Consider the following 23,134-nt stretch of genomic DNA (forward strand, 5'->3'; position numbering starts at 1 on the left):
ATCACTTATATACGTACTCATCTATCTACAAAATTTCTGCTATCTATATTTTATTTGTTATCTAGATATATATATATATATATACACATACATATATGCATAGATGCCATACATCGTATCGTCCGTTTTATGTGTCTATTTCCATTATTCTCGTATTATGTTTACTCTTCTATTATTCAAATATTAATAGATATTTAAAACACCTATAACCACACTATTCACATATATTGTAAACCTGTAACATAATTTCCTATTATATGTTTTGTTTATTGATATATATGTCGTCATTATTTTTTTCATCAATAATTATTATACACAAAATCATTAAATAATTTTTCCCATATAACGTATAACAACATGCCATAATTCACATTGTCAATAATCATACAATATATCTATACTATCTATATGTCCTATATCTACGATTCCTATATCTACAATTACTTATTTATCATTTCGTCTTTATAATATTATTTATTATATATTACTATTTTATCACTTCTATCTATCTATTTTGTACAAACTGATCTATATACACATACATGTATCATTAATACAAATACTAATATAATTTTGAATTTATATTATAATAGTGCATACTTATATATACATATTCAGCTGCTGTTACAATATCACAATTTTATTCATTTTATAAATAATAATATCTACAACATTATACCATTTTATATTCACATATTTTATGATATTTGTATATTTTTGTTTTTTAACAATATATTATTATATTAACAATTTATATTGATTGCGTGATTTTTAATTAAGACATATGTTAAAAGTATCATAATAACTGGATTCATATATATATCCATGATATTTTATTATGTTTATACATTTTTATTGAGATGATATAGAATCATTGATAATTGTTTAGGTAAGATAGATATTTATTTTGTATATTTGTATATCGATCAGGATTTGATTCAGTTTCGTAGCCAGCCTATAAGATCGTTGATTTCTTCCTCCGATGCGGAATGGCCGAGGCCTGTTTTTATGGCCAATATATGTCACAACAAATCATAAACAAAAAAAAACTACTCTTATAAATCTTAAATCATCTGATATTCCTGTATTTTTGATAATTTCAAATTTTTATCTAGACCAGCAAGTCTTAGTGAGATTAACTACCTACTGTCGTAATAGAGCTGAGAAATGAGTCTATTTTGTAAATAAGGGCGGTCGCCACATATGGACTAGTCTATAACACAAAAAAATATCTGTTAATGTTTATTTTGTCGAGTAGTTTTTGAAATCTTTTCGTAATAGGAAACTATCCTGAGAGATACAAGATGCTGCCCAGTTTATAAGAATATGAGTATTTAACAGATTGGACAAAGTTAGAGACTCAAGCTACAATTATATTTTATATGTGTTAATATTTTACACACTATATAAATATCAATGGCCCTCTTAGCTGAAGTCTATTAATACAGCTTTTTGAGACTAAACACCTGAATTGGTTTCTGCTTTGGTTGGGGTATATTATGCTATCATATTCTATCATCATGTTGTCTTATTCTATCGTCAAATCTCTATTTTATATTTATATTTTATCACCATATTATCACATCCTTTCTTACATTCTCTCACCATGTACCCTCTTAATTCGAGTCACATCCGTATCACCATCTTTTTTATAATATCTATATCCACCTATTTTTCCTACATCTTATCACACAATTTACACACAATTCCACATTATACAACTTACTTGCATATTCACGACCTCATTATACTATTCACCCGTAATATCACCATCATACTATCTAAATATTCATAATCGCGTCATACTCTATACACACATTTCACACACACTCATGTTAACAATATGCACACAATTATAGTATCATACTTAATACATACACACATACACATAATCCATATTCACCATACTCTACCACTGATTATATCATATTATATACTCTCCTATTCATGCTGTTTACATATTTTACAATCCACTTTGTTCATACACATGATGCACTCTCTACCATAACTATCCGTTTCTGCTCAACCCAAATCCTAACTATCCGCTTCTATTCGACCTTTATTATCCATTTCCATTTCTATTCACTATAAATCATAGTTATCTACCTCTCTGACTCTATTATACTATCTTCTTTTATCATTCTATCCTTTTATTCTCAAATTATCTTTTATTATCCTATTATATTATTACACTTGCCCTATCCTATACTCTCTATCAATCGTCACATTATCTCTATCCTATATTATATTATCTTCTCTGTTTTATTCAATTCACATTCAATTCTCTTTCATATTTTTTTATATCCATATCTGTACATATCCCTCTATATATTTAAATCTCTATACACTCACACAATACCATACCTCTTGATACATCATATCTTACTATCATACTATCCTATCCTATTATCTCTACCATACTGACTCTCATTATTCTATCATGCTATTCTATTCCATTATCATACTATCTTATTCTATCACCACATCACCCTACCTTTATATTTAATTATCATACTATCATGTCCTCTGTTATATTATCTTATCATACATTCTTTATTCTATTCAATTATAAATTCAACTCATATCTATATTTTTTCCATGTCTATATCTGCCTATTCTTCTTCTACCATCTCTATCCATAACATCCTCCTACACACAAATTATCTGTGTTATATCTATATATCTCTCACCAAATCACTCATAATATCAGAATACCCTCTTCTATTGTAATATATATATATATAGATAAATATATTAATTTATTTTAGACATCTTTCATTTAATAATTTGACTGGTAATATTCCAAGCTTTAGTAATAATATTAAATTGATGCACCTGTACGTTTTATAAATATAATGAAGCGACTATATAATATAATATAACTTCAACTAACTTGTATACAGAGACCTTTCAAACAATAATTTATCAGGCAACATTCCAGATTTTAGTAAAAATCGTAATATGAGAACATTGTACGTTATGGAACAAAAAACTACACGATATAATATTATATGTTAATTAGTAAAAACTAATGTTTATTTGTATATACAGAAATGTTGCATATAATAATCTATCGGGTGATCTTCCAAGTTTTAATAATAATCGAGCGTTGTGTTTGTTGTATGTATATTTTTTTATATTATTTTAAATTGTGTAATATTACAATATTAACAATCGATAATATAGATATCTGCATAATAACAGAGGTTTTACTTATAATTGTCCTGATTTTAAAAATCTAATTAATGTCCAGGACAATCAAATGAAATATTGGTATATAACTATAGAATGATATAACAATTCAAAAGGTAAATTATTTAAGTGTTACTAACCTTTTGAGCAATATTATGAATTAGCAACTTGGGTAAAATCGTATTCTCTAAAGGCTGTTGGATTACTGATACGTACTTTGATAAATGTGAACTTCGTGCTGTTCTATCAAACGCAAAGTCTCTATACTATATTAGTATAGTTCAGCTATTAGCTATGCCACTTGTGTTATTTTTTATATGATGTAAAGCTATGATTTAAAATAGCATATATAAAATATAACTATCTACAGGTGATTTATCAATAAACATATTATTAAATATGTAAATACTTATTTTTTAAATTAGATATTATATACAAAACAAAAAATAGAAATACAACGATTAAAAAATAATGGCTAATTTTACAGATAGGTATACAGGTAAGCGTATATAGAAGAGATAGGAGCAAATTGAATAACATGAAAAGACAACAAACTAGGATAGACTTGGATAAAATAAAGAGACTATAGATATTATTATATATATAGAATACAAATTGATGATGTCTAAAAATGTGTTGCTCATTAGAAAGCTGAATGCTTCTTTTGTATATATAGGCCCTTCTAAATAAAAATATATATATCAGGTTTAATGTATCGATTCAAAATACTAAAAAAAAAATAACACCTCAGTTTTTTTCACGCTATTTACTAGTTCTCATAAGAGTGATTGAACGCAATAATACTCTTGCGTATGATGACCAAAGAATCTATGAAGTATTGAACATAAATACAGATTTATGCAAATATTCAGAAAATATCCTGTTTCTAAAAAACAGTGCGGAACCTGCAATGAAAATGTTATAAATAGATCTGAACTTCGAATATCAGTGAAGCAATAGTTACAAGCACCTATTTTGTATTTTCTGATTTGAAAACCAGCCTGTCATTTTTTTTTGATAATCCCTCAAATTTCACACAATACCCTGACATTGTGTAAAGTTTAAATAGTTGACAACATAAAATAATAGTTTTTTGGTTAATATACTCAGATGCTGATGCGATATATAGTAGAAGAATATTTGTGTATAGTATGATAGAACAATTAACTATGCTAATAGTTGTGATAGATTACAATGTTAGGTAGATACAGTAATCAAGAATATATTGAAATTGAATAATAGTATTAGTACACCTTGATACACAGTAATAAGCATAAATATGTTTATTAAAATGAAGTATTCAATAGTCAAAATTACATAAGATGAATGTATAGAGAGACGTATAGTGAAATTCATATGATCAAACATCTGACACAACAAAAAAGTACGAACCGATTGATTGGATTTTTTGTTATAACAAAAGCATCAGTATTTGTTTGAAAACTTTATAAGTAAATTCTAATATTATTATAACAATAACTATTTATTACATCCAGCACTTAAAAGCTCAAGCAATTATATTAAAATTTTATGTCTAGACACTGCAAATATTCTGAACAATATAGATGTTAATAAACAAAATAATAGATGTAAAGAATATGGAATAATAGAATAAAATATAAAATAAAAAAAAGAAAGAAAGAAATGAATAAAATACAATGTGTTCAGATAAGAGTATAGAGAAATAGGTCAGGATAAAACAATGTTAAGTAATTAAAAAAAGTGAAAGTACAGTAAAGATTGAAGAAAAATATTAAATTGATGATAATAACAATGAATCATAATGAGTATGGTATAAAGGTTGTTTATAATATGTGTGTATGATATAGTGAGAACTATTTAACAATTTTGTTATTATTCTATATATATTATCAAGTATATAGTCTCCATTTTGATTAAAATCAGTGTATAAACTAGCTTTAAATATGCCTATTTATAAAGTTTAAAATATACTAGAGTTGAATTGGCTATCTCATAAGATTAATCGGTGCCAAGCTGAATATCTACAGCTTGGTATTATCGAGTTCAGTATCATAGAACACCTCGACTAAATATTATTCAATAAAACACAGATGAAGTGTTATAGTATTTAATTTTGACATTCCTGTACGGATTGAAATAGCCAAAAATAGTGAAACGCCACAGTATTGAATACATCTTTATATATATGCATTATATGACTATAGGTAGAATGAACACAAAGCATATAGAGAGAGTATTTATTTAAAAATTTCACGCATAATGTATTAATGTATTGACATAATTTTTATAATGTATCGCGGTGTATTTGTCATATACTAGAAAACAGATGATAACAACACACAGTCAGAAATTGCGCTGATTTATATTTACCAGATGGTCCTGATGTGTAACTTTCTATTCCTGGATTATATAACCTAGTATATAAACAATACTAATATTAATTCTAAGCTGTTTTAAATTAATTAGAATTTACAAATGTTTTATCAATGTTTCTAGATCTAATTTAATAATTTTTAACTATTAATTAATATATCTTGGCGTATTTTGTAACCTTTTTAATTACTATTCTTCTAAAAAGGCTTTCTCCGTTTATCATTTCTTTTATTATCACTTAATCTCTATGTTTCACATATCTTGTATTCCAAATATAATAGTTCCATTATTCCTTTATTTTTATTTCACTTCTTTTTTGGTTACATCCCCCTACTTACATTTATTTCGTCTTTCACTCATTGTTTGTTTCTGCTAATAACTTATTTATAATAATTTTATCAATTTTTTAACTGAAGCTTTTTTTCCTTGATTTATTAATATTGGTTAATACAATATATATATCTTTTATTGACATATCTTTATTGTTCTATTTGAACTTAAATGGTGATTTATCTAGCAAATTTCTCCGTTTTTTCTTAATTATTTTGCATAAAAGTCTAATATAAGCTGTTAATGATTTAGCGCCAAATCGATTTATCAAATAATTATATTTTTTTAATAGTTTCGGTTTGTATTATTCAACTGAATATAATTTTTACTCGGATAATTTGGATTATTATTCCGGAACCTTTTCTGATTTTTATAATGCTTTAACATTTAAGTTCGCATATAAGTATATCAAGTTATATAAATAAAATATCGTTATATTAAAAAAATGATGACGATAAAATAATGCATATTTTTTTATTTTCTCAAATTAATGAAATTAAATTTTTATATTAAACATTTATTAACAAGGACATTTAGTGTTAAAAGACTAACACCATAAAATGAAAAATAACTACATTCGAATATTGATAATACCATTAGTATTATCAAGTTTTACGATAGCTGATGAAATGGAATTTGTTAACGATTTGAAAAAAATATTTAAACAGATATCGCCCAATATTGACTTTTTCCCAGAAGAAGGAAATTATTGTGGTTCTAGGTTTTTTACATGGTAGGTAAAATAAAGCATATATATTATTGAATAAGATAGATACTATAGATGACTAGATTAACTATCGATTTATATTCAGTAATGATAAAAAAAAAATCACAGCTATGTATGTTGATTATATAAATAATTGAAATAAGATTTTTTAAAGAATAAAAAATCATTCATATTAGTGTAACTAATAATTTCTTAAGAGAATTCAAAGATGTTAATGTAGACGGTATATACCTACCATATTCAATATCTGGTTTGACTGATTTGGTATCATTGTAGGTATTTTTTATGAAGAAATATAGCACATATATATATATATATATGTATAACACTGTAATATTTATTTATAATATTTAGGTATATCAGTAATAGTAAAATTAGTATAGACAGATATTTTATGGATAACTTATATAGATTAAAAAATAGTTTAAAAATAGTGTATGTTAGTTAATAAGATGATAGATTTAATAAAGATTTATACTAATAGAAACATTATAGAAGAATTATAAATACTAAATTTGAAACAAGTTTAAGATTAGAAGGTCTAAATTTGGTTCATTTGTATGTATATTAACATAAATAAAAAATAAGATATACTGCTTGTTTTCTAATGTTATTATTACAGAGAAATCTCTTATAATGATATAAAGCAGAACCTGGATAGTATTTCATTTAGTAAAACCCTAAAATATATGTATGTGATGTTTTAATTAAATAGACTATTTGGTAATTAATGCATAAGTTTTTAAGAATTAAATAGAAGATGTGGTTTATATTAACAATAACAAAAATCTACAATGTTGTATAGTGATTTATCACACAATAATTTTTATGGTGATATCAAGATATTTAATAATATTCCTGATTTAGAAATATTGTACGCTTATCAGTAAAAGTATAAAAGTGGTATTATACAGAGATCAATTGAATAGATTAGATAATCTTTCATATTTCAACAAACATTTATAGTTTTGGAAATTTTTAAACACTATAATATTATAGTATAAATAAATATATTAATTTATTTTAGATATCTTTCATTTAATAATTTGACTGGTAATATTCCAAGCTTTAGTAATAATATTAAATTGATGCACCTGTACGTTTTATAAATATAATGAAGCGACTATATAATATAATATAACTTCAACTAACTTGTATACAGAGACCTTTCAAACAATAATTTATCAGGCAACATTCCAGATTTTAGTAAAAATCGTAATATGAGAACATTGTACGTTATGGAACAAAAAACTACACGATATAATATTATATGTTAATTAGTAAAAACTAATGTTTATTTGTATATACAGAAATGTTGCATATAATAATCTATCGGGTGATCTTCCAAGTTTTAATAATAATCGAGCGTTGTGTTTGTTGTATGTATATTTTTTTATATTATTTTAAATTGTGTAATATTACAATATTAACAATCGATAATATAGATATCTGCATAATAACAGAGGTTTTACTTATAATTGTCCTGATTTTAAAAATCTAATTAATGTCCAGGACAATCAAATGAAATATTGGTATATAACTATAGAATGATATAACAATTCAAAAGGTAAATTATTTAAGTGTTACTAACCTTTTGAGCAATATTATGAATTAGCAACTTGGGTAAAATCGTATTCTCTAAAGGCTGTTGGATTACTGATACGTACTTTGATAAATGTGAACTTCGTGCTGTTCTATCAAACGCAAAGTCTCTATACTATATTAGTATAGTTCAGCTATTAGCTATGCCACTTGTGTTATTTTTTATATGATGTAAAGCTATGATTTAAAATAGCATATATAAAATATAACTATCTACAGGTGATTTATCAATAAACATATTATTAAATATGTAAATACTTATTTTTTAAATTAGATATTATATACAAAACAAAAAATAGAAATACAACGATTAAAAAATAATGGCTAATTTTACAGATAGGTATACAGGTAAGCGTATATAGAAGAGATAGGAGCAAATTGAATAACATGAAAAGACAACAAACTAGGATAGACTTGGATAAAATAAAGAGACTATAGATATTATTATATATATAGAATACAAATTGATGATGTCTAAAAATATGTATATTTGTACATAGATATAATTCTAGTTTGTATGCTGACATATCTATTTAATCTAAAATTTTTTGTTTGTTGTATGCAGATGAACATTTTGATTTTTATAAATAATTATAGAAAATGATAAAATATTTAAAAGGGGATAGATGATAAATATGATAACATAAATAAATGATTAATATAAAAATGGTATAAATAAATAATTAAAATATTAAATATGTTTATAATGATATTTAAAACTAAATATACTGTTATATCGAGTTAAAAGTGTATTATTATGGTATAGGTTAAATTTTATTTTTATATACTTTTATCAATTGATATTATATTATTAAATTTTATATTTAATAAATATGTTATAAAATATATAAAATATTGAAATATAAATTATATATATATATAGCTAGTTGTATAAGATGAATATATATAATAATGATAATTTTATATTGTGAATATAAAAGATAATAATAATTAATATTATTATTATAAATTAATAAAGAGAATAGTTATTATAGATGAGTTATAGATGAGTTATAATATATTATATATAATATATATATATAATATGAATAATATATAGTAAAAGATATATTAGATATATATATATAGTTACCTGGTTGATCCTGCCAGTAGTTATATGCTTGTCACGATGATTAAGCCATGCAAGTGTAAGTATAAGTTTTTTATTTATAGAAAACGAGACTGCGGACAGCTCAATAGTGCAGTTTAATTAATCTAAGTAATTATAAATTATATGGATAACCGTAGGAAATCTAGGGCTAATACATGATTTATATTAGTTTTGTTAGAAATAAGTGAGTAATAACAAAAAAGTATATAATGTGTGTAAAAACAGATTATAGAAAGTATGAAAATTGTTTATAATTATTTAAACGAGTAATTACAAGAGAATCTGCCCTATCAACTATGGTAGGTTAGATAGAGGCTAACCTAGGTTATAACGGGTGACGGGGATTTAGAGTTTGATTCCGGAGAGGGAGCCTGAGAAATGGCTACCACTTCCACGGAAGGCAGCAGGCGCGTAAATTACCCAATTGTAAATATTTTCTATAATATATGAATATGCAAATATTATGTATATTATAGGAATGTACAGAGGTAGAGAAATGACGTAAAGGTGATTTTGGTTATACCAAGATATGCTTTAATGATAATGAGTTAAAATAACAATTAGAATATTAAATTGGAGGGCAAGTCTGGTGCCAGCAGCCGCGGTAATTCCAGCTCCAATAGTGTATATTAAAATTGTTGAAGTTAAAAAGTTCGTAGTTGAAGTTTATATTTTTATAGTTTATATTTGATTATTTATAATAGTTAGATATAAAATATAGAAAGATTTAATAAATATAATACCTTAATTAAATTATAGTGATTGAAGGAATAATAAGTTTTATACAAAATATGAGTAACAATTAAGGTATATGATAGATTTAAGTATATATAATGAATGAAAATGATTGGGATTAGATGTATTGGTTGGCTAGAGGTGAAATTCTATGATTCAACCAAGACAAACTAAAGCGAAAGCATTTAATAAGAGTAATTTTGTCAATAAAGAACGAAGGGATAAGGATCGAAGATGATTAGATACCGTCGTAGTTTATCCAGTAAATGATGATAATTAAAGGTTTGATATATATTAAAATATCTAATAGTTCTATATGGATTAGAAGATAAATGTATATATTAAGAATTTTGATGAGAAATCGTTGAATATTTATATTTCTTGGGGGAGTATGTTAGCAAGAATGAAACTTAAAGGAATTGACGGAAGGGCACAACAAAGAGTGGAACTTGCGGCTTAATTTGACTCAACACGGGAAATTTTACCAAGGTAGGATATGAAAAGGATTGACAGATTAATATAATTAGCGAATAAAGGATCTTTCTTGATATCATAAGTGGTGGTGCATGGCCGTTCTTAGTTGGTGGAGTGATTTGTCAGGTTAATTCCGATAACGAACGAGATGATAAAAATATGTTGTATTTTCAGTTATTATATATATATTATATATATATAATAATGAAAAAATAGATCATATTTGATTAATTACGATCAAATATTAAGTAATTTGAAAAGTATCGCAATAACAGGTCTGTGATGCCCTTTGATATCTTGGGCTGCACGCGTGTTACAATAATAACAAGAGAATGATTTAATAAGCAGATTTATATATTAATATTATATTAATATATAAATTAAATATAGCTATATGAAATATAGCTAAGAGCATATAAAATGTTATTTAATTAGTTGGGGATAGATTATTGTAATTATTAATCTTGAACAAGGAATTCCTAGTAATTACATGTCATCAACATGTGATGATTAAGTCCCTGCCCTTTGTACACACCGCCCGTCGCTCCTACCGATTGGATTATGAGATGAAAATTAAGGAGTAGTTTGTTATATATGTATATCTGTACCTCTATATAACTATATTACAAATTAATTTGAATTTTATAATTTAGAGGAAGGAGAAGTCGTAACAAGGTCTCCGTAGGTGAACCTGCGGAGGGATCATTAGAGAGTTATAAAATAAAAACAATAAATATATAATATAGTATTCTATAAATTATATAAACTATATTTATGATAAAAAGATATATATATAAATAAATAATATTTAATATAAAAATAAAAATATATTAATAATGGATATCTTGGTTCCTTTTAAACGATGATGAGCGTAGTTAGATACGATAATATTATTATGAATTACAAATATGTTATAAACAATTAGTTTATATGAATAATAAAGTTCTCTAATGCGAAATGCACTATATATCATATATAGATATATAGTATAAATATTTCAAATATTATATTATAATATATATATATATTATATATTATTATGTTATATAAAATATAATCTTTTATATAATTAAATCTATGATATATTCAATTATATATATATATATACAAATATATATAGAGATAATACATATATATATATTTGTGTATATATATATAGACATAACGAGATATATTTGAAATATTTAAGATGACCCTCTGAATTTAAGCATATTACTAAGAGGAGGTTAAGTTATAAAAAAAGAAAACAAATGTGATTCTATTAGTAACGGCGAGTGAAAGTAGATAAAAGTTCAATTATTGAAATTGATTATATCTATTAGTAATAATAGTATAGATAAATAATCAATAATGTAATATTAGTTACAATAATATTTATTTAATAATGTATATATAATATTAATTGATTTTGAAATAAAATAATAATATAAGGTTAAAGTCCTGTAATTTTATATATATACATATTATATATATGATTATTATAATAAGAGTCGATTTGTTTGAGATTGCAAATCTAATAAAATATATATATATTCTGAATATATATATAAAGAGATAGATTACTCTTAAAACTAAATATGATATATAAAAGGAGACCGATAGTGAATATTTAAAAAGTACCGTGAGGGAATGATGAAAAGAACTTTGAAAAAAGAGAGTTAAATAGACTTTGAAATTATTAATATAATTAACGTTATTGATATCATCTAATATAATATATTATTCTCTATATATATCTATATATATAGAATAGTATACTATAAAAATATGTTATATATTAAATAAAAATATATAATAATATATTACAAATGATATGATATTAATAATAACCGTCTTGAAACACGGACCAAGGAGTCTAAAATTAAAGCAAGTATTATTATTTAGTCAAAATAAATATACATATAGAAATAGAAATAATATTCAGTTTATAGGATTTAGTTTTTTTATATAAAAAATAAATCACTTATAGTTTTAATTTTAGGACCCGAAAGATGGTGAACTATTCCTGTATAGGTAGAAGTTTTAAGAAATTAAAATGGATGACCGTAGCAATGTTGACGTGCAAATCGCTTGTATAATATGGGAATAGGTGCGAAAGACTAATCGAACCATTTAGTAGCTGGTTTCCTCCGAAATATCTCTAAGGATAGCGGGTATAATAAATATCTATATATGTATATATTATATTAAATCTAATATATATATAATTTAGTATTATGAGGTAAAGAAATGATAAGAGTTAATGTATAATATAACTTCGGTTATATTATACGGTTAGGAATAAATATTATTTCTAAACTATTCTCAAACTTTAAATATGTAATATATATGTATTATACCTAGTTGGCCATGATTTGGTAAGCAGATATGGTTATATGGGATCAACCATAAGTAAAGATAAGATGTTAAAATGAATTTATCGAATATTGATAAAGGTAAAAGCTATGATTTAATAAAGACAGCAGGAAGGTGATTATGGAAGTAGATATCCTCTAAGAAGTGTGTAACAACATACCTGCCGAATTAAATTGTGCTTAAAATGGATAACGCATAAGTGATCGACAAATTAAATATAATATAATTATATATTATATATTTGTTTAATATTATTAATATATTAATTATTGGTATATCACTAATAATTATATATATTAATATATAATTAATATCGATTCTTTACAAGATTTATTATAATAAATTATATAAATCTTAGTAGGAGGACATTAATATTTATATAAAGTAATAAAGTGATTTATTATGAATAAATATTAAGAGCAGATCTTGGTTATAGTAGCAAATACTCATAATAAAATTCAATAATCATATTGATTATATATATATGAGGACCGAAGTGGATAATGGTTTCTATATAAAGTTAATCTATATAGAGTTAGTCGTTCCTAATACAATATAGTAAATAATATATAAAGAATAAATATAAGTATTTATTAAGAAAGGGAATAATTTTAACATTAATTAACCATTAATTATATATAATATAAACTATAAACACTTATAATGTTTATAGTTATGTGGTGACATGTCTAAAAATATAAATCTAAAAAGTATAATATAGGTTAAAAAAGAGTTATCTTTTCTTTATAATATATATATACATTTATACTAGTATAAATATAAATGTAGACAATAGAATATTAATCATTAATAGAAATTGTTTACTATATAGAAGATATTATATATGTAATATTATATATATTATATGTAACAATATAATATATACGATATTATAAAAAATAATATTTAACTGTGTATTGTACTCGTAAAAATTAGATTTATATATAATTTAAAAATATATAATAATGAACGTACAGATAACCGCATCAGGTATCCTATGATAAAATCGTTTGGTCGATAGAATTAATATTAATAAGGGAAGTCGGCAAATTAGATCTGTAACTTCGGGAGAAAGATTGGCTCTGATGGATCAATATAATAATCTATCTTCATTATTATATATATCTTATATTAGAACTGATTACTAAAACGAGGAATCCGACTGTTTAACTAAAACATAGTATAATGATAGATATAAGATAATATTTATGACATTATATGATTTCTGCCCAGTGCTCAGAATGTCAATATTAAAGAAATTTAATAAAGCTCGGGTAAACGGCGGGAGTAACTATGACTCTCTTAAGGTAGCCAAATGCCTCGTCATTTAATTGGTGACGCGCATGAATGGATTAACGAGATTCCTACTGTCCCTATTAATAATCTAGTGAAATAACAGCCAAGGGAACGGGCTTGGGTAAATGTTTATTATATACAAAAATAATTATTTATATAATATATAAAAATATTATAAAAATAACCTGCGGGGAAAGAAGACCCTGTTGAGCTTGACTCTAGTTAAAATACTTAAAAAAATAAAATTAGTATAGTATAGGTGGGAGTTGTGGCAATTTATTGTCATAACGTCAATGAAATACCACTATAATTATTATTTTTTTAATTAAATGATAAATATAGATAATACAATTTATAATTGTATGATTTTATAAATTATGCATCATAATCTAAATATCATTAAAATTATTTTAATGGGGAGTTTGGCTGGGGCGGCACATCTGTTAAAATATAACACAGGTGTCCAAAGATAAACTCAATAAGAAAAGAAATCTTATGTAGAATATAAGGGTAAATGTTTATTTGAATATTATTTTAAGTAAGAATAATATATAAATGAAAGTTGGGCCTAAAGATCCTTTGAAACCATATTTTTTAAATGGGATAAATATAATCTATATATTATATATGGATTATATAAACTTAAATCCTTCCCTTCAGAGGTGTCAGAAAAGTTACCACAGGGATAACTGGCTTGTGGCAGCCAAGAGTTCATATCGACGTTGCTTTTTGATCCTTCGATGTCGGCTCTTCCTATCATTGTGAAGCAGAATTCAAAAAGTGTAGGATTGTTCACCCAATAAAAGGGAACGTGAGCTGGGTTCAGACCGTCGTGAGACAGGTTAGTTTTAACCTACAGGTGTATACAATATAATCCTATTTTAATAGTAATATTATTTAGTACGAGAGGAACAATAATATAAGATAATTGGTAATATATTTAAATGAAAATTTAATGATATAAAGCTAAAATCTTTATATGGTTATATATATATTTATATATATATATATAATCTATTAATAGTTGGAAGCATATAAAACTAGAAATATAAAAAATAAGGCTAGATTAAATAGGATAATAATTATATATAATATAATATGATATATTAGTCTATGTGATGAATATATATTATATTAGATATAATTATGAAAATAAATTGAAAAAGACAATGAAAAATATTATATTATAATTAAGGAATTGTAAATATTAGAGTTTATAAATATTATATTATGTAAATAATATAATATAAAACGATATATTGAGATGTCCTTTAATTATTATTAAATATATATATAAATAAGGATTAACAATGATTATATAATATTAATAATGACTTCCTAGAAAGTGATATATCTGGATAATTCAAACTATTATTAATATTTAATATACACATCTCAATATTCATAATGTATTTCACACCCTAATCTATAAGTAATAATTCTATCTGATTCCCTCTCAATAGATCTTATATAATATTAAACAATATCAGATAACCAACTAAACTCACTAAACTCTCTTAATCAAATAATAGACAATCAAATTTACACATTATTGTTAATATGGCTGAAAGCTTATCACATACTACAACTCGATTATTAGCTCATTTAATATAGATTGATGTACTTGATATGTTTCCTAGATGTGTTGAGCTCATAATAAACATATCTCAAAATACTCTAAACTAGTTTCAGTTATTCTAACGCCATCTATACTAATAACCCTCTACCACACATATACTTCCTACTATCTCACACAATATTTCAAACTATATTATTATCTCAACTCCATTCCTTATTTTCTTACACACATCATCCATATTTTACTCTTATAGCCCTACATATTTCATCTACTATCTTGCCTACACACATGTCATGATTACAAATTCTAATCCAACATCTCTACTCCTACACAAGATCATCACAATAATGATCTTCAATCCGTATGCACAAAACATTGAACTAACTGATTGTTTAGGTGAAGCAAGACTCACAGAAGTCTACCTGGAATAAGTTCAGTGCAGTACTCACGGCACATGATGCGCTACCACACGACCTGGTCACGGGTCTAATCAAACAGTTCTTCTTATTAATAAATGAAGGTAACATCTTATTATCACAGTTCGCATTCAGAGTATGTTCTGTTGAGCTAATATTAATATATATTAAATTCCTCAAACGACCTAGGTTAGGAGTGTCACCTTCAAACCGATCCTCTCTCATTTCTAAAACTTGAGACTAATTAAATCGCCAATTTTGTTTGGCATAGTGCCACTCAATTCGTTCAAGCACAGACTCAGGCTAACCAGACTAGCCAGGCCATCAATCTTGAACGGTAAATCCCATTCATACTATTTCCTGTAAGGCTCAGATGTCTCAAATAGGCCAGTGAATCTAGACTGTCAGGTGTCGAACTAGACAGATCTGACCCACTTAAGTCAAGATGACGTAATTCTCTCAGACCCCTAATCTTATCGCTTAGATCATCACTAAATCCGTTCCCTCCTAATCTCAGATACCGCAATTTTGTCAGTGAGTAACAGACTATCAGGTATCTCACCAAACGCATTTGAGTTACTCAAGTCAAGAATTTCCAATCTAATCAGATCTCTGATGCTGTTCACTTAGACTACTATTAAGGTTAATCCTATTCAAATACAGATGCTTCAATTCAGCCATTGAACACAGATTATCAAGAATCTTCTCACCAGACATATCACTTAAGCCTTTTAAGTTAAGATAACGTAATTGGCTCAGCTTCGCAATACCATCATTCAACTTACCAGTAAATTTGTTCCCTCTTAAGTCCAAGCATCTCAATTCGATCAGCGAATACAGACTACCAGGTACCAAGCCAGGCAAACCTGACCCGCTTAAGTCAAGATAATATAATCCACTCAGCTTCTCAATTTCATCACTCAAACCACCACTAAAATTGTTCCCTAGAAGACCCACATACATCAATATGGTTAGTGAGTATAGACCATCAGGTATCGAGCCAAACAGGCTCGAGTCAGATAGGTCGAGACGCCGCAATTTAATCAGATCCTTAATGTTATCACTTAAATTACTATTAAAATTATTCCCCTCAATATCAGACGCTCCAATTTGGTCAGCAAATACAGACGATCAGGTATCGGACCAGACAATTTCGAATTACTCAATTCAAGGATCCTTAACCTATTCAGGTCTCAGATGTCATCACAAGCCACCACCGAAATTGTTCTCTTCCAATATCAGCTCTGTTAAATTCGTCAATTCTTATATCTGATTTGGAATATTACCTTCCGACTTCAGCTTCACGTATTTCATTACCAATTTATCTGGTGTATCTCTAATTTTCGTAATGCTTTCAGGAAAACTACACAGCTCAATATTAATCAACCTAACACCAGTGATCTGGACATATCGCTGCAAGATATTTTCGCGTCGGAACTATCTATTGGAATTGCTTCATTGAAGTTGACAAACAAACTGTTCAACTCTGTTACAAACGCCGAAAGTTCGTTATTTGATCCGGCTGAAAACGCTAAAATCTCAACTACTATAATCGCCGCTATCAACAGATTATAGACCACCTTCATGGTCTTCTATAGAGTATATCTGGCAGCTTACCAATCTGGTGTGATGGCCAGCTTGTATGGACTAATGCATTAAAAAGGTTTAAAAAATCTTTATTAATGATACATAATCTGTCTTAACCATATTTGTTATCAATCCGTCTTTTGATACTTATTATCTAAGACAGTATGTGTTAGTGTATTAGTGTATGTATGCTCTGTTTCATACACAATCTATGTTCTTCATATAACCTTTCATAAAACTGATAACCTCTCAAGTATCATATTTACATACCTATTATCACTGTAATTTATATTTTTTCAGTACCAAAAACCATAACCTGTATTTTCTGTACAATGCCTTCACCTACTGAAGTCTACAATGATATTAATTAACATAGTCAACCATTGGCATCAAACGCCGAAAAAAAGCGTTGATCGAGCTGGTTTGAAACGGAGAGAAATTTTATCGTGACATATACTTATCTCACTGCTTTTCATCTACCCTATAGTACCTTATTTTGTTCTACTAACATTTGTTATTGTGACATATTCTTTCTAGTTATCTTTTTATTGACAATATATTATAGTTCAGTGCGTTTTTTTATTTATACATATTTTCTATACAGCTCTACATATAAAAATAAAATTTCATTCTTAATTTTTAAACATCAATCCTACCTATCTATAAATCATCTACAATAATAGCCACCTACACTATTGATACTCATTATTATTTAACTATTTGTACTTTTTTCATATCATTTGTCACCAATTCTTCATTGCTTTTATTGTTCATTCAACATTTTACATATTATAATTATTTGTGTTACTTATTCTATCACTTATTATCTTTATATTTATCATCTCTACATTGCATTTTTATTCTATTCATATATCTCACACAACCAATCTTCACGTACTGCATATCTATATTCTTATGTACATATTACCCATTATCTACAACCCCATTTTCATCACACTCTATCTCCTTCACTTTTTCTCTACTTTCTATGTATCTTATTTCAAAATCTATAAATATAACTTATCGCCTCATCCACTTTGTCTCAAATATATAATTTATACCTAGTATGCTTCACCTTCTTCTTTAAACACACCTCTATCTCACAATTATTCACGCATATTCTCTCTTTCCTCTCTATGTACCCTTCTTCTCTATGTATCCTTCTTCTCTATGTCATTCAATATTACTTTTCTATTCATCACCTTCATAACTTCTATGTTCCTTGCATTCTATATTATAGGTCATCTAACTCTAACCTACATGATTTTCATATTCTACTTCTATTAACTTTGCCACTTCTCCCATTTCTTCAACTTACCGTATCACTTCAACCTATTTTCTCTATCCTATATTATCTATTTTATTCAATCTATTGTATTGTTACATACACGCTCTTTATTATACTGCCTATACACCTACAAAATTTATTGTATTATCTATATACTGTCTGAACATATTCTTTTGCTATATCATATTATCCATATATTCATGTCTTCTATTATACTATCTCACATACTCACACCTTCTACCATACCACCCGTTCATTCCTCAATCTACCAATTATATTATCCTACGCATCCCTATAATCTATCATGCTATCCCCAACTTTAACCTAAATTATATTTTATTCACACACAAGATATATCAAACTACTCATACACTCAAACTTTATCGTATATCTCTATATAATAACTAGCTATATTTCTTCATTCTATCACAATATCTATATACACACTATATCGTATTATCCACATTAATATGACTATCTATATATTCCTCATTGTATTTTACCATCTATACTTGCTCTTCTATCCATTCATATTATCGATTCTTTACACAATGTCATATCACAGGTATATATATTTCTTCTACTATTCTATCTATCTCATTATACATTTCTTTATCATGTTTTATATAAAAAGATTTTAAATTAGAGGTAACGACCTCGAATTGTTAATAGTTCGCTCATTGTATTATTTGATACATCTCTTAGTTATTCATTTATACATAACATTTTATTGATATAGAAGTTATCATGGATATATTAACCTACATAAGTTTATACCTGCCTATTTATATATTTCTATATTATTTTAATAATTTTATTGCCCGTCTCTATACGTATATATTGCAATATTTTTAGATATTGTAGTCTATTAATAGTTTATTATATATACTATTTTTATATATCTATGATTCATATGCTAATTATTATAATATTGATTATATTTATCTATTTCTAATTTCTACATACAAATGATGTCAATTTACTATAGTATAATTATCATGTATCAATATGCATATTGATATATATTATAAATCTGATTTGTATACACGTTGATTATTCGTGTGTGATCTAATATATTTAAATCCTATTAGGTTTTGTATTCTGTCATAAACACCACCTCTATAGATATCAGTTATCAGAATCATCAATATTCTATAATTTTCACGTTGACATCTATCTACTATCTAGACATTATTATTAATATCTTTTTTATTACTGTACTAATTGTATTATATACCTATATCTGTATTTTTTATTACATCTTCTTCTATACTCCATATATATACACTCATACATAACTTCAATATTCTGTACTATGTATTACTTATGTATTTGTTTGTTATAATACACTAGCACACCATATATCTGCTTTAGTTATAATTTTTTTTATTAATATTAAAAACTCTATTCAGTATTACTCATGGTTTTTTTCATGTTTAATCAAATCCCATGACATCTATCAATCAGCCTCTAATTTTGCATTATAGAACACTTATAATATTATTTTATTATTCAAATTATACTCTAACTAGGTAATATGATATAATTAAATAACATCATCTGTTCTTTAATTCAGTGATATCTATCTTTTTTGGTGCCTGCATCAATTGTCAATAATTTATCTTTTATTAATCAGTTCGACTGTAATGGTAATATAGAACTAGATATATTGTGCAATTTTTGTTTAATTATATCATAGAACACTCCTTGATTTGTATATACTATTCAACTCTTTTGTATTTTTTACCTTCTAGACATCATTTATTTATTTTCTTCAGCCACGCACAAAATTATCTATTTTATAGCTTATGTATTATTCATACCTTTTATAACCATGCACCCATCTATTAATTTTTGTTTTGTTATACGTATATTAATTTCTGTATTACAGTAACCATTACAACATTTTTCTCTTGTATCATCTTCCATATGACCGCTTGGTATATATCCATCAGCCAATATTTATTATGTAATCATGCCTGTCATTTTAATCAAGGCATTTAACGACAATATATCATGATCTCATATCTATTTTTTGCTCTGTTTGTTTTCTTTATATTCGCTGTCGCGATATTTATTTTATCCCGTCTGTAGATTATTTGGCTATTTTCCTAATAATTTGATTAGTTTTCTGTCAGCCATAGTTATTTCCTAATTGAAATATTCTTACCGTTTGTGTTTTGTATCATTAGGGTTACTAAATAATTCTGCTATATAAATTTTGTTACCACATTTATCCGTATTACTTTGCATAATGCTGTTTTTAATATTATGTATATTATTTATTCTCATATTATTAGGTTTATCATCCTTTTAATCTTCCTCCTATGATACTAATACTATATGTATACATACAATTACATAACTTATAAAATCTGCTTTCATATTTATTTATTTACTTTCATCCCTAATATTTAGAATATAGATAGATAGCGTCATATGTTATTTTTAGCTAATAATAAAATAAGAATTTTGATAGTAATTTAAACAAGGTAGTTAAATCCTTAACGTGATACAAACATATCTAACAAATAATATAATATAAAAGATGATAAACAAGCTTTTAAAATTTGAATTCTTATTGCTCTTTAGCTATTTAATCATAGCTGGACCTTTATTGTTCTGTTCTCAATACCAAATTAATAAACAAAAACCTGAGATCAAACAAATCGGTATACAACCTCTTTTAAGCGATAGATACAGGATAAGTCGTTGCGTTAGTATAAGACCTGGAACAAATGTAACTTTAATTAGAAATGCCTTAGATGCTGACAACCATGATTCCGATCCAAACGAGTACTGCCAACAAATGCCGTTATTGTCAGACTATTGTATCTGTATGGAGAAAATTGGAGAACTTACCGTCCTTGGAGTTAGATTTGATAAAGTTAATGTAGTGCAAACTGACTTTATCTTATTAGCCATGGATGGTGCGCGCAGTTGTCGTCGAAGATACTCCCCTGAAGCCGAGACAGACTAATTCATTCAAAAATAGCTTTGGTATATTTATACAACCTAGATCTGTTCTTACAACAAAATGTTATTACTAATATAACACATTGAACTGTGACCAAAAAAAATTGGTAACCTAAACATATAAACATATCATGATTTATATTGTAGATAATGCTATAGCCTACTTTGTTCTGTGAGTATATTGTATCTATGGTTATTTATTTATTTCATCTCTAATAGCATATAATATTTTATCATTTATTATATAAATTCAGATATATATACATATACAAACATATGATCATCTTATTATGTATATGGTTTGGTTATAATTCTGAGTTTACTGAATATCATAATAATGTATAGCCATACAAATAGAGATGATATATTGAACTATTCCCCGACATCTGTTATTCTGTATTCTCTACATATATTGTTTTCATATCTATTTTCCTTAACACTGTCTCTATTAGAACATTAGTAATATCTATATATAAAATTCCAATAAATTTATTTCACATTTTAAATATTAGACCTACTAACTCCACTTTGTTATATTAATATATCATAATTGTTAGTTAAATAATGTTTACACGTAAACATAGATCATATTCTCATAAAAGATTTAATTGTTTCGTTTGGGTTTTTCCATTAAATCTGATATTCAATCATATCACTTTCATCAATATATCCCCCTATATTCCCACTCTATAAATCTTCATTATTGGATTCATTGTTTTTTTAACATCTTTATCTTTAGACTCTGTACCAAGGTATGCTGATAATATTAATATGAATATACTCTTGATTACTACATAGCCAACTAAGATTGTAATTTATCAAATTATCTACATGCCCATTTGTTCTACATCATACTATGCGGATCTATTCTTCTATTGTATCGTGCTAACCACACACTCAAACTCTATATCCTCCCTAACCAATAATTATCTATTCTGTATACAACTCATAATTCTGTATCGTATTATCCTAACTACAACCTAAAATCCTTTTTACCCTTTATCTATATCATGTTCTTCTATCATTCTGTTATATAATGCACATATTTAATAAATTTTTATTAATTATTATTTTTTTGTATTACTCTATATATATAAAAACTTAACTTAAT

The 23,134-nt window shown here is 25.9% G+C and overlaps 2 long non-coding RNA genes across 6 annotated transcripts; both read left to right on the forward strand.

Moving 5' to 3' along the window:
* The first annotated feature begins 2,772 nt into the window (after positions 1-2,772).
* Positions 2,773-8,410, forward strand: LOC126322723 (uncharacterized). 5 transcript variants are annotated; one of them, XR_007559147.1, is made up of 5 exons: positions 2,773-2,837; positions 2,904-2,972; positions 3,052-3,120; positions 3,187-3,273; positions 8,220-8,410. It is a non-coding gene; the product is annotated as an uncharacterized LOC126322723 (long non-coding RNA). The 5 variants fall into 5 exon arrangements; XR_007559146.1 differs by lacking the exon at positions 3,187-3,273 and adding an exon at positions 8,050-8,136; XR_007559144.1 differs by lacking the exons at positions 2,904-2,972; positions 3,052-3,120; positions 3,187-3,273 and adding exons at positions 7,767-7,835; positions 7,915-7,983; positions 8,050-8,136.
* LOC126322724 (uncharacterized) lies at positions 6,449-6,840 on the forward strand. The gene is made up of 3 exons (XR_007559148.1): positions 6,449-6,610; positions 6,690-6,716; positions 6,802-6,840. It is a non-coding gene; the product is annotated as an uncharacterized LOC126322724 (long non-coding RNA).
* Positions 8,411-23,134: the final 14,724 nt, after the last annotated feature.

The sequence above is a fragment of the Schistocerca gregaria genome, unplaced genomic scaffold (assembly GCF_023897955.1).
Source record: "Schistocerca gregaria isolate iqSchGreg1 unplaced genomic scaffold, iqSchGreg1.2 ptg000831l, whole genome shotgun sequence".
Taxonomy (NCBI): domain Eukaryota; kingdom Metazoa; phylum Arthropoda; class Insecta; order Orthoptera; family Acrididae; genus Schistocerca; species Schistocerca gregaria.